The 14281-nt window shown below is 40.9% G+C and overlaps 2 pseudogenes; both read left to right on the top strand.

Annotated features, from left to right (window-relative positions):
* The first annotated feature begins 851 nt into the window (after positions 1 to 851).
* On the top strand, positions 852 to 1319 carry LOC118997080 (probable ribosome biogenesis protein RLP24; annotated as a pseudogene).
* An 11218-nt stretch (positions 1320 to 12537) lies between these two features.
* LOC118997082 (spliceosome RNA helicase DDX39B-like) lies at positions 12538 to 13884 on the top strand (annotated as a pseudogene).
* The last annotated feature ends 397 nt before the right edge of the window (positions 13885 to 14281 follow it).

The raw sequence follows: 14281 nt of genomic DNA on the forward strand, positions 1-14281 counted from the left end.
CGTGGTGGTATGAGATGATACAATGCCTACACGGTGAGGTGAAGAGAGGTGCTCAGAATGGCACACAATTTAAAACATATGAATCATTTATTTCTGGAAATATTGTCCATGTAATATTTTCTGAAATCACAGAAAGCAAAAATGTGGATAAGGAAGAACTGCTATATTTCAGTCTCCTTCAAGTGTTTCGACCCAGCTGTCCTAAACTATGTGCCCAAGGTTGAATAAGCCAACTCTATCTTTTAACAGGTGTGCACACATACATCGCATTCGGAACACACACATCCATGCAAGCACCTCTCTGCCTCGTGCTTTCCCTCCCACTTTCATCCACCTCTGACATTTTTGCAAAAAGTAAACAGCCGCTAACCACAACAGACCAAATAAATCCCCCACATCCTGTATGTGTGCCTCTCTGAAGCCAAGGTGATTTAGGGTGCTAAATTTAAAAGAAATATCACTGCTGTACATTGATCTGCCCACCATTTTATGGCTTTGACCAACAAAATAAAACAGAAAAACATTTCATTAAAAGTGTACATATTTTGAAATACATTAGCATCTTTAGCAATCTCTTCAAATTAAATCCTGCATGTGTGTGAGGGGATAGAGATGTACCTCACTTCTTGATATGATTGTCGTGCTCTTGAACATTGGAACATTAAAGGAATTTTTGAAAGTGAAGTTTAATTATTTTAAAATCTTTTTATAAAAGAAAGGATCTTTCTGACATTTGAGCAATAAGCCATTGCGTTGCCATATTTTATCAGCATAGACTTTAGCCTAAAACTAAAACTGCATCCGCTTTTAGAAGTTTGTTTATTGGGTCCCCACGCACATTCGACACGCATATGGAGAAGTGTTATTTCTGTCCCACACGCCCTGGCCAAGGCATGACGTTCGTCCGCAGTGGTCGAACGAGTTCAGGTTCTGTGAATCCTAGAGTCCTAAAAACTTTAAAAAGAAGCGCAGTCCTTGCAAGGGCAAGGTCAGGTGAGCTAAATCCTCCGTAAAGCTGCTGGTAAAGAGCTTACCGCGGATGATTCGTTAGAAATGAACCTGTCAAACGCCAGTGAGAGCTGCGAAATAAAACGGCTGACACAATGAAGAGTCGAAGAGATCAGACAGAAACCCCACGCTAAATTTATAATGTACAGGTTGAAGAAAAATAAAGAACTACAGAAAGCTCAGGACATCAAACAAGTCAAGCAAAACATCTCTCCCGTGCACGCAAAGGAAAGCAGTTGGAAGACAAGGTGGTACAGAAACTACAAGAGGATGTGGACGGAGAAGTTGTTTCTGACAATCTTGCTGTTTAACCGTTTCTCTGAGCGCATTGGAAAATCTCTTTTAGAGATTTAGATGTTTTACGTTATTCATTTATTTTTTACATAAGCTGACGTGAATGAAAAGGTTGTTAAAATTGCATCTCTCTCTTTATTGCTCTAGATAATATGGATGCTAGATTGCATCTCACTGTTAGACCTTCACTCATAGATTGATTCATGTAAATCATGAAAATTCTGTAAATACAAAGTGAATTGTGGACATAAAATGATCATGCCGTTTGGATAATGCCCCCATTTATGTAATAACTAATGACAAAAATTCATAGCTAGTGATATATAAAATAAAATTTTCTTTGCAGTATTTTTGCAACAGTATTCTCTTTAATAATGTCATAGAAGGAGGGATCCATTTAAGAAACTAACAATCTGTATGATAATTAGCCTCATGTACTAGTATCTTTTGTTTTGATTTCAGTATTTAATATTTTAGTTAATTAACATTTTAGAAGAATGTAATGGCCTCATATGTTGAAGCCTGATTCTCTTGCACCACTTCTTCCTGGTTTAGCTGTGAGCATGGGCAGGTGTGTATGTTGGGTGTGAGAGCTGAGTAGTCATTTCTGAAATGGCACTTTGCTCTCCAATTTCCACTTTGGAGAAAATTCTAACTTGAGATTCCTGGTAGAACAAGCTTTATTTTTCCAGCTCAACAATGATTTAGAAGCAGAGGAATCCAGAGCCTTTAAAATTTTTTGTGTGCTTTTTTTTTTTTGAGTTAATTGTCTGGGGGAAAATTGAATTCATGACTAGAATGTCTATATATTATTTGCACATAAAATCATTTCTGTAGTGGGTGCCTAGATATTATTTAAAGGTACTAAAGATAAAATATCGATTACTTGGAAGAAAATAACTTCCCCCACATATGCTACTGAAATAGGAGATATATTTAAAGAAAAATACATACTTGATATTTCATGTTTCTGTACATTATCTATGAGTAAGTATGTTAAGAGTATTAAGAGCCCTGGCTGGTGTAGCTCAGTGGATTGAGCGCGGGCCTGCGAACCAGAGGATCGCGGTTCGATTCCCAGTCAGGGCACATGCCTGGGTTGCAGACTGGTTCCCTGCAGGCCAACTCCCAGCAGGGGATGCACAAAAGGCAACCATACATTGATGTTTCTCTCCCTCTCCTCCCCATCTAAAGATAGATAAATAAATAAATAAAATCTTTAAAAAAAGAGTATTAAGTAATTCTGTTTTTATATTTTTTAGGACAGAATTTAGAATAAATTACAAATTCTTAGGGTTATATAATTATACAGTAATGGCTAAATTTTTACTTTAGTATTGCTAATAAAGTAGACTGATCACTGATTTAAAAAAAGAAGTTTGTTTGCTGAATTAACAAATATTTATGGAGCACTACCTTAGTCAGTTCAGGCTCCTCTTATAGAACACCATAAACTGGGTGGCTTGAACAATGTGAATTTGTTTCTCACAGTTCTAGAGGCTGGGAGTCCAGGATCAGGGCGCCAGCTTGGTGGTTTCTGGTTTTCTGACAGCTGCTTTCTTGTTGGGCCCCACATGGCAGAGAGAGGGGAAGCTCATTCCATTGAGTCCACAGTAAACACCCACAAAGTGCCAGGTATAGTGCTCTCTACGAAGGGCACAATGATAACAAAATAAACAAGGTCTTGCTCTAATGAAGTGCACAGCCCAGCAGGGAAGAGAAATGACAAGCAAACACACAGTCATAGAAGAAGATAAGCAAAGTTAGGAAAGGTTATCAGTTAAGGTCTCTGAGGAGGGGCCATTTCAGCTAAGGCTGGAAGGCTAGGAATGACCAGCATGTGAGGAGTGGGGGAGGGGTAGTTAGGTAGGACTTGTGGCAAGATTCTGTAAGCACAGGAGCAAAGTTAGGCCTCAAGGAGGGTCTTTAGTTGGACCTGGGTTTGTCTGGTACCCCTAGAGGAGAAAATTGGAAATAAGTGAAAGCCAATGTCTTGGCTCAATTTTCTAGTTCTCTTGCTTTCTAAAGAAAATGCTGCTTATGATGGCATCTTTGAAATCTCGTGACTGTGTGGACTGAATGTTGTGTTCCCCCCAAAATTCATGTGTTAAAGCCCTAACCTCCATGGTGATGGTATCAGGAGGTGGTGTTTTGGGAGGTGATTATGTCAAGAGGGTGGAGCTCTCATGAACAGGATTAGTGCCCTTATGAAAGAGACCCAGAGCTCTCTCCCATAATGTGGGGCTGTGATAAGTGCAGCCCAGGAGAGGATCCTCCCCAGAACACAACCTGATCTTGGACTTCCAGCTGCCAAAACTGTGAGAAATAAATTTTGTTGATTATAAGCCACCTAGTATAAGCTACTTTATTATGGCAGCCTGAGCAGACAAACGCAATAGTATGTCTTCAGAGAGTCATATGTCAGTGATTTAAAAAAAAAAAAAGATTAACACCTGTATTTCTTTCCTTATGAAGCTCATATACCATAGGGTAGAGGCTGAGGGAAAGGAAGTGGTAATAGAAGCAAACTTTAAAATAAAAGCAGCCACCTGTTGAGGGCTTCCTATAAGAGATTTATAAGGAATTTACAGTATCTCATTTACCCTTACAACAAACCAGTGAACTGGTATATCCATTAGAGACTTGCTCATGTGCAAATAATAGAAAACCTCAATGACAGTGGATTAAATAGATAAGGAAGGGGAACATTCTTCTCATACGAGGGGGGACCCCCCAAAACGGAATTATCTTCTGGAAAGTAGACCCCTTGTAGTACAGGCTTCCCCGCTAGCTGAGTGTTCTAGGAGGCCATTCGTATCAGTGCACCAGCTGGTGTTGTTGTGAGAGGCTGCATTCGGCTTCGGTGAGTTTTTTTCAAGACTCTTTCAACACGTTTGCCCATTTCAGGTTGGGTGATTTACAAGCACACCTGCCCACACCACTCTGATTGGTCAGTGGTTTTTGACCAAAAACAGCATGACCCCTATGAGCCACCCTCCCTAATTACCTGATCTCACCCCAAGTGACTTTTTGTCTCCCTGGATGGATAAATTCCTAAAAGAGAAATGTTTGGCTGATGTGAAAGAGGTAAAAACAACAACAACAAAAATGATAGAAGCACTAAACAGTATCAAAATCAATGATTCAAAAACTGATTTGAGCAGTGGAAAAATGTCTCGTTAAGGGCAGAGTGCTGTGAAGATGACTGGAGTTTAAACATGTAGGAACAAATACACAGTTTTTAATAAATAAATTCCAGTTTTGGAGGGTCCCCACTCATATAACAAGAACTTCTAAGGTATGCAGTCCCGGGCTAGGAGAGCCGCCCAATGATGCTGCAGCGGACCCCAGGATCGCTCTATATTTCTGCTCACTGGTGTTAACTGTGCCCCACAGCCAACTCTAACCATAAGAACAGCAGCATCAGGAAAAACTGTACAGAGATCGGTGGTAACTATCTGCTACTGTTACCTAAAATACAACGTCTGCCCAGAAAGTATCCAGCCATGTGCTTTGAAAAATAGGGACATTTATTGAATAAGTTACATGATACAAGAAACTTTGTACGTAGGTCAATGATGCCTCAGTCCTCTTCCAAGTAGGCACCTTGAGACCTCACACAGTTCTCCCAATCACCATGAGCTGCCCTGTCGTATTTTCCTGAATCTCATGGATGGTCTGAAATCTCTTCCCTTTCAAAGGTGATTTTAGTTTTGGAAAAAGCCAGAAGTTGCAGGGCACCAAATCCGGGCTGTAGGTGGGCTGAGTCACCAGGGTGATTTGATGTTTCACCAAAAAAACTTCTGCATGTGACATGATGCATGAATGGGCGTGTTGTCATAATGAAGTTGCCAATCACCAGTTGCTTATAACTGTGGCCTTCTGAATCATGCCAAGAGTTTCCACAGAAGAATGTTCAAGGTTAATGTAAAATTTTAATGCAGATTATTTGCTCTGCTCACTTAGTCGTTTTGAATGCAACAACCACACAGTACATTTATTCAACGGCTTCTACTGACCCACTGACTATTACAGTGAAGTCATCATTGTTCACATATGAGCATTCCAGTCCACTCTCCTTGGCTGCTAGGTTACAGTGATAGTCCACACAAACCATTCTCATTATATTAACAATGGTTGGACTTTTTCCAGACAGACTTCATATTTACCACCAAAACTTCTACCCTAAATGATAAGGCTACAAATAATTAGAGGACATATTTTTGGTCCTTGACAGAATTACAAATGAGTTCAATGGACTAGAGTTGAATAAAAGAAGATCAGTAACAGTGCAGATTACAGTAGGTTTGGTACCAAATGAATGACTACAACAATATATGTGCTAATATTTCCAAGATTGGAGAGATTAGTATCATAGACTGTATAAACTAAGAAAGAGTTTTAGAGACCATGCAGTGAGAAGTCAAGAGACACAAGGCTGTAGGAGTGGAAGAAAATTTCCTCTAAAGTCAAAGTTATTTTGGCTGGTCTAATAATCAAATAGATGTGAGACAGATTAACAAGATAAAATAACCATATTTAATACATATATATGTTAACTGTGCATACACGAGAGAGTCACAGACTCTACATGCACAGGAGGTTCAAAGACAGAAAAGAAAAATGAGCATATATGACATTCTGAGCTAGGGATGAGGGAAGGTGCCTTGGGGGCTTTAAAGGGCCATCTCAGAGAGAGCACATGCTTAGTAATTAGTAGTCTGCCCTGCTCTACAGATGGAGAAAAGCATGTGATTTCAGATCATCTCTCACTACGGGCAAGGCCCCCAATTCAAGTTCTTCTAGGCAGTTAAAGGAAGGGCAGAAATAACTCTTGAGACCCCAGCTAAAGGCCTTTAGCTCTACATAAACTGCATACCACAGAGGCACATCTTGGGGCTGCTCTATCCGAAGCCCTACAAAGCAAATTGTTCAGATGAGCAGAAACTGGAATCCAAGGACAGTGAATCTTAATCTGTTGCCCTTTCTTTATAACACTGTTACCAATGGACACCGAGGAAGGCTTCCTGGAGGAGGTGGGCTTTAAACTGAGGCTGGAAGGGAGGGCAAAACTTATGCAATTAAAAGCAGAGAAGTAAGGTATTTCAGGTAGGAAGAATATTATCCTAAGGGCTGCAGACCCAGGAGTGAGCATAACGCTTCTCAGCAGTGACGGCATGAGTCTGACTGGTATGCAGAAGAAGAGGGCAACACAGCTAGAGGCAAATACAGTGGGCTCTGTTCTAGCTGGGGACAAGGCTGGGGACACTTCTCACTGTCATGTATATTTCTTCCCATAGTTATATGGTACAACAGCTGTATAGATATACTCACTGAGTAGATCCATCTTTGCTTTTACTTTAGGCCACATTCATGTATTTGTATAACCAAAAGCAGGTCCAGGTGCCAGTACAAGAGTCACTACTCCAGAGGTAGGTGCTGATGTACAGGAAAGTGGTTTATTTCCATGTGCTGGCAACCTGGAAGATGGAGGACTCACATGCCAAAGCCCATCTCCACATCTCAGTGCATGCAGAGGTTTTTGTAAGAAGGGGGAGGGAAAAAGAACAAAGAGGTCAAGGGAGAGGGCAGAAAAGTTCTCTACGGGCAGATGAGCACAGTCCATTCCGATAAGGCAAGTGACAGCCTGGTGTGCATTGTCCTGGGTTAGTCATCCTGGCTTCACGTCATCCCAGCTTCACATCATCCTCACTTGCACGGATGGAATTCAGCAAATCTCTCGGAGCTGAGATGCCGGAAGGTGGGAGTCTGTATCTTCTGAAGTTAGCTCCTAAGATTCTTATATGAACATGCTGTTTATCTATAAACTGCATACTGGTCGGGGTCAGCATTTATAGAAAGAATGTCAAAAGAATAGTGAGGTGGGTTAGAATTCCCCACTGTTACAACTTTCCATTGCTCCATTTGTGCATCAAATATTTATTAACTTCCCTTTTGCAATGTGCTCTACACAGTTTAGATAGTTTTGAAGCAATTATAACAAACTAGCCAAACGAACCATGTATCTGGAGAGGGAGATTTGAAAGGACAAAGCCACCCCCCTTTGCTATTGTGGCACCATGCCTAGCAGGCCTGTGATGTGGTGAAATGTGACTGCCATTTTCCTCTTCTGAGCTTGTCCCCAGGACTGGAAATTATTGGAAGCAAGAACAGAACTAACAGGCTCCCTACAGCCACAGGCAGAAGATAACATTGAAACAAACTGCAGCCTCGGTTACAACTCCAGAAAAGCCCAGGGGCCACAAACAGCAGCAAACCCTCCCATCCTTTTTTAATCCAGTTATAACCCAGAGAGAGCTCAAAGCCCTGAGGGGGTGGGCTTGGAGGGGGTGGGCTCTTGTACTCATTCAGGGGTGGGCCCTGAATGCTGGTGTACCTCTCCACCCCCTGCCCCTCTCCCTTTTTAGAGCGTGAATAAAATCTTTACTTTCTACAGTGTCTTCTCTTTGTGAATTCTTTCACAGCCCATGACACCGACCACTCTAACAACATGGAGAAAGTTTTAGCAAACACAACATTATTAGGAGGTTTTACTGAGTATGACTCAAAGTGTTGGTAAGACTCTCTGATGCCGAGGGGGCTAGCTTCCCAGGAGTCTTCTACCTCCACAACAGTAACAATGTAAAATTCCCTCCCGAAGCTGAAATAGAAGAGGAGCCTGCCATGCCCTTTTATACAGCGCTCTAAATTTAGACTCAAATCTAAGAACAGGAGGATAAACTACGTGTTTCTGTTGTAAATTCCATATTCCCAGTCTGAATTTTCCTTGAATATCCTGTGGAAACCTTTCAAAACATACCCCCATGTCTCCCCTCAAATCCCAGGCTGCCTCTTCTTCCAGACTATAGACACACGGAGTTATATTTTCTGGTACAGAATCATTAGAAAATTCCAGAAAATGTGAGGAGACATTAAACTCAGAGTGAAAGGAGGTCATTGGGTGGTGATAACAACAGCTCTGGAGGTTTTCCTCCACAGCATTCCTTACCCCCACCTCCAAATGGCTCCTGTTTCTCATTTAATACAGCTGATTTCTGACTGTGTGCAGAAGCGTGGGGTTCTCTCCTATTGTCTTCCTCCTGGCTACTGGGGCTGCAGAACAAGTTGCCCCCAAATGTTCCTCCGTGGTATGCAGATCATTGTGAGCTACAGCCGCAGGCTCAAGAGAAACTTCTGCCCCTCTCTTAACTACCTAGAAGAACTTAAATTAGGGGCCTTGCCCGTAATTAGCCATTAACAGAGATAACCTCTTTGATTCATCTAAGGGCAGGACAGGACAAACCTCTATCTACTAAGCATCTGCTCTTCTCATTGTCCTGCAGTGACCCTTGGAAGTTCCCAAGGAACCTCACCTCACCTCTAGCTCAGGATGTCTCTGTCTCTGAACCTCTCCTGCACGTGGGGTCTCTGACTCCCTCCTGCATGCGGAGTTCCCATACTTATTAAACTTGGTTATTTTCTCTTGCTAATCTGTCTCCTGTCTATTTGATTAGACCAGATAGAAGAAACTTCAGAGAGGAAAATGTGTTCCTCCCCGACCCTACTCCTCTGTTTGTGCCTTGTCTTTATCTTTTCCCTTCTGGATAAAACAGAAAGTCTTAGTAGCCTGTGGCGTGTTTTTGGAAGGGAGAATGGAAAGGGAGTGGGATGTATTGGCTGAGGGTGAAGGACGGTTGGGAATCGAAGTTGTTCCAACAAGGAAACATTTGAGAATCCCCTTTCCAACTGGACCTTTTCTTTCTCCCTGTACGAGACGAGTACTGTATTTTTCTCCACCCACAAATTAATAGGCACCAACTGGGCCATCCCTCAGTTCAAAAGCAGTCTACTTCCTCATAAATGTTTGTGGAGGGTACTTAGTAACTACCGGGCTCGAGATTAGCTAATTAATTAATAACTACAGAGCACTCCAAATGTGCTTAGCATTTATTTAATAAATTCTGGGGATTATTACCTACTGACAAGAGACTCCTTTAGTGAAATACTGAAACTCAAGTTCTAATGAGAAAATCTACAAAGCCATATACTTTCCCCTGACTTTTCTAACACTGGAAGAAATGTGTCTATCTTTAGTAAGCCATTTAGAGAAATGTGAAGGAAAAATAGAAAAAAAACATTTTGTGTTGCCAAGAAAATTAACTTAACGAAGAGCTTTTGTGAGGGAGAAAATGGGGAAGGGTGCACACATCATCAAGAATCATTGGTCAGAACTAACAACCCCAAACTGATAAGGAACGAAGGACGGTTTTTGAAGGAAGGGAGTAAGGAGAGCAGACATACTCTGAAAAGGCATTCTTTAAGAACAGTTCATGGTAGTCCAGACATTCCATTCAAATTAGTGGCTATTTTGGAAAGAAATAAAGACAGTAGCTGCTGAAACAGGCAATCTGGAAGCACAGGACGGTTAATATTCACATATGGAAAAATTCTCCAGGCTGGTCTCAGCAATGTTGCTGTAGCCGTGAAATGCTGAGGGCTCTCCGGCAGGCTGGGGACAGAGTCCTTCTTAGACAAATTAAAATCTTTCCTCCTCTCCCCTTCTAAAATTATGGTTATCTTATTTTATTCTTAACAATTTTTTTTGCTTATAATGTAAAATACATGCTGATGAAACTTAGCATTATGAAAGAGCAGAAAAATCTCAAGGTGTTGATAATAAAAATCCTACAAAATTTACAGAATACATTTTCTCTAAACTCCTATCAATTGAAAACAGTGAAAAATGGTGGGTAATGCAATGACTAGTATATTGGGGAGAGTCTGTCTCCTAGATGACATTGATGGACTTCAGTAGGGCAATCGTCCTAACCACTTTTGTACTGAGTTGCCCCAAGCATGGTGAACTGCCCGGGACTGGAGAGAACCAGGCAAAGACAGGACAACATGCACAGCTGAGATTCCCGCTCCAGCAGCATTTGGACCCGTTGGCCTCCCACATCCCTGGTTTTATGGCCTTGTCAGCCAGTCATAAACCAGTCATTTTTACATGACCAGTGAAAATTAGCAAGTCCATGGAATGACTGGAATAGTTTTTGTTCCCAGGGATAAGAATTATAACCACTGATTTAGAGCAATGCAAACAAACCTAAATGAAGAGATTTAGAGATAGGTGTATTATGAGTGACTTATTAGTTAGAACAGTGCTCCTGCTTCTACTGCTTCTACTGCTTCCTTTTGTACTTCCGGCCTATCTCACATTACTTATTCTTCTCCATCACTTAGAAGGGTTTATCACAAAGAACCTGTGCAACTCTTTGTTGGAAAGAAACCATTCCTTGCAGCTTATAAGGGAAGTTGCGAGATGTAAAACTTTGTCTTACAAGAGATTAAGGTAAACATGTAAAGTTTGTAGGCATACAATAACATTAAAAAATACAGACATTTCAGTTATAAATTCATTTTATCTGTCTTTCATTTGTTTTAAATTTTATTGTGAAATAAAGACACACACAAGCACCTATGTGCCCAGATACCCAAGTCAGCAAATAGCACATGACCCTACCCAGGACTCTCTGCCTGCCCCTCTCAGATTGCGTCAGTCTCCCCAACCTGTCTTGAAGTTTCTGTTGCTTTTGTGCCTTTTAAATAGTTTTTAAAATCACTTATGCTTTTATACTTAAACAAGATATTGTTTAGAGTTGCCCATTTATGCTACAGCATAAATAGAATCATACTTGAATCTTATTTTGCTCCTTTGTTCAATGTTTTAGTTTTTGATTCATCCATGTTGATACAATTGTGTAGTATTTCATTGTTTGATTATAGCATAACTTAATCGTATCTCCCACCGTCTGTGAACATTTAGATGTTTCTCACTTTTTGAAATTATGAACAATGCTGCCATAAAGGTTCTCCTTTGTGTGACTTTGAGTACACTTGGGCAAGAATTTTTCAAGGGCATATCCTTAACATCGGAATTTCTGGCTTTCATGTATATGCATTTCCACTCTAGATAACATCAATCTGTTTTCTAAAATTGTTACACATTTGAATTCCAACCAGCAGCATGTCTGAGTTCCGGCTGGTCTCTCCACACCCTTGTAAACACTTGGGGTTGAATAGCTTTTCAAACTAGCCATTTTGATAAGTGTGTGATGGTATCTCATTGAAGTTTAACTCACGTTTCCCTGATTACTAATGAAACTAAATGTCTTTTAGTAAGACATCCATAAGTTTATGGATGATTTGTACTTGTTCTTTTGTGAAAATCTTTTATTTTTTTCTTTGCTCATTTTTCTACTGCCCGCTAGACTTATTGATTGATATGAGTTTTTTACGTATTCTGGATTCTAATATTTGGTTAATTATGTATGTTGTAAATGTATCCTTCTAGGTGATGCTTATTTTGGTTTCAATTTGTTTTTCTCTATTTCTTGTCTCTTTTAAAGGAGTTCTAATTTCAAATCAGTTAATTGTATCAATCTTTTCCTTTGTAGTTAGTGCTTTTTGTGTCTCGCTTAAGAAATCTTTTCCTACCCAGAATTTGTTAACGTATTCTTCTATATTTTTCCTAAAAGGTATATATCACATATCATTACACATAAGTTAACATTGGTAGTAAGAAACATTACAATTTCAGAAATAGTAAAATGTAAAAAAGAAAATGTACCCTTAAAATGAAGGCGCAAACTTGTTTTTCTTATTATAGGTCTGTAATCCAACTAAAGCTGATTTTGAGATACGGTTTAGAGTAGGGTCTAAATGCATTTTTCCACGTAGATAACAACCTACTTTCTCACCATTTATTGAAAAGTTCATCTTTCCCCTAATAATGAAATTGCCACCACTACAGTACATCAAGTGTCTGCACAAGTTGGGTCTGCTCCTTAGCTCTTTAATGCTTCCAGAGTTTTTTAAAGAAGAGACTTCTGTTGGGATTTTGAATGGAAATGCATTAAACCTACCATAATTTGTGGAGAATGAATATTTTTATGAGACTGGGTCTTGTCTACCCATTAATATCATATATCCCTAACTAGGTATTCGTCATAACATTTCAATGAAGTTTTATAATTATATAATTATATAAAACTCTATATAAAAGTCTTGCAAGGTTGCCTTCTTCATTGCTGTTGCTGCCGCCATGTGTTCACCTTGCTCAGCTCTTCTGTCAAACTAGTGTATCTTCTATTTCTTAAACCCCCACTTTCCTCCCTTGTTTTCTGTTACTTTGTGTGAACCCATTCAGAGACCCTTTCCCTCTTATCTGCCTGTCTCCCGGTTATGGGAGAGAGTGATGTGGACAATGAGCTCTTGGACAATGAAGATGATGAGATGGAGACAATAGCCGGGGGAGATGGGACTGAGGCCCCTGCCAAGAAGGTTGTTAAGGGTTCCTATATCTCCATCCATAGCTCTGGCTTTCAGGACTTCCTGCTCAAGCCAGAGTTGCTCTGGGCATTGCTAAGTGTAGCTTTGAGGACCCGTCTGAAGTTCAGCGTGAGTGCATCCCTCAGGCCATTCTGGAAATGGATGTCCTATGCCAGGTCAAGTCAAGCATGGGAAAGACGGCAGTGTTTGTGCTGGCCAGACTGCAGCAGCTGGAGCCAGTTACTGGGCAGATGTCTGTGCTGGTGTTGTATCACACTCGGGAGCTGGCTTTTCAGATCAGCAAGGAGTATGAGCGCTTTTCTAAATACATGTCCAACATCAAGGTTGTGGTGTTTTTTTGGTGGTTTGTCTATCATGAAGGATGAAGAGATGCTGAAGAACTGCCTGTATATCATCGTGGGGACCTCCAGCTGCATCTTTACCCTTGCTTGAAATAAGAGCCTCAACCTCAAACATATTAAACACTTTATCTTGGATGAATGTGATAAGATGCTTGAACAGCTTGACATGCATCAGGATGTCCAGGATATTTTTTGCATGACCCCCCATGAGAAGCAGGTCATGATGTTCAGTGCTACCTTGAACAAAGAGGTCCATCTAGTCTGCTGCAAGTCCATGCAAGACCCAATGGAGATCTCCATGCATGATGAGATGAAGCTGATGTTGCATGGGTTGCAGCAGTACTATGTGAAACTGAAGGACAATGAGAAGAATGGGAAGCTCGTTGGCCTTCTGGATGTTCTTGAGTTCAACCAGGGGGGGATCTTTGTGAAGTCTGTGCAGCGCTGCATTGCCCTGGCCCCGCTCCTAATGGAGCAGAACTTCCCAGCCATTGCCATCCACGGTTGGGTGCCCCAGGAAGAGAGGCTTTCTCGGTATCAGCAATTTAAAGATTTCCAATGACAAATTCTTCTGGCTACCAACCTATTTGGCCAAGGCACAGAGATGGAACAAGTGAACACTGCCTTTAACTATGACATGCCTGAAGATTCTTACACCTACCTGCACAGGGTGGCCAGAGCAGCCTGGTTTGGCACCAAGGGTTTGGCGATCACCTTAGTGTCCGATGAGAATGATGCCGAGATCCTCAATGATGTGCAGAATTGCTTTGAGGCCGATGTCAGTGAGCTCCCTGATGAGATAGACATCTCCTTGTATGTTGAGCAAACACAAGAGAGGACTCATCCCCCTCTTCTGGAATGTGATAGTCTGTCCCTCTTCAGGAGATGATACCAGGCATGAGGACAGAGGGTGCACTACTGCCACCTACCCCCGACAACCCCCGCCCCCCATGCCTTCCCTCCTTTGCATCATCCCTTCTAAACCCCAGTTTCCTTATTTGTCAGAACTTTTTTTTAAACAAAACTAAAAAACACATGCATCTATTAAAAAAAAGAAAGTCTTGTGAGTACTGTACTCTATTAGATTGATTTCTAAGTACTTTTTTTTTTTTTTGATATTGTAGAAAAGGAGAAAGTTTTCCTCCACTCTTACAGGACCCCAGGCTGGGTCTGAAAATTAAACCAATGAAGATTAACAGGGGGAAAAGTGTGCGAATTTATTTCATATAAGTTTTACAAGACACAGAAGGATTTGTAAGGAAATGAACACCTAAAGAAACAGTTAA

This window comes from Sturnira hondurensis, unplaced genomic scaffold, assembly GCF_014824575.4.
Source record: "Sturnira hondurensis isolate 20B ecotype Veracruz unplaced genomic scaffold, ASM1482457v3 Scaffold0012467, whole genome shotgun sequence".
NCBI classification, from domain to species: Eukaryota; Metazoa; Chordata; class Mammalia; order Chiroptera; family Phyllostomidae; genus Sturnira; species Sturnira hondurensis.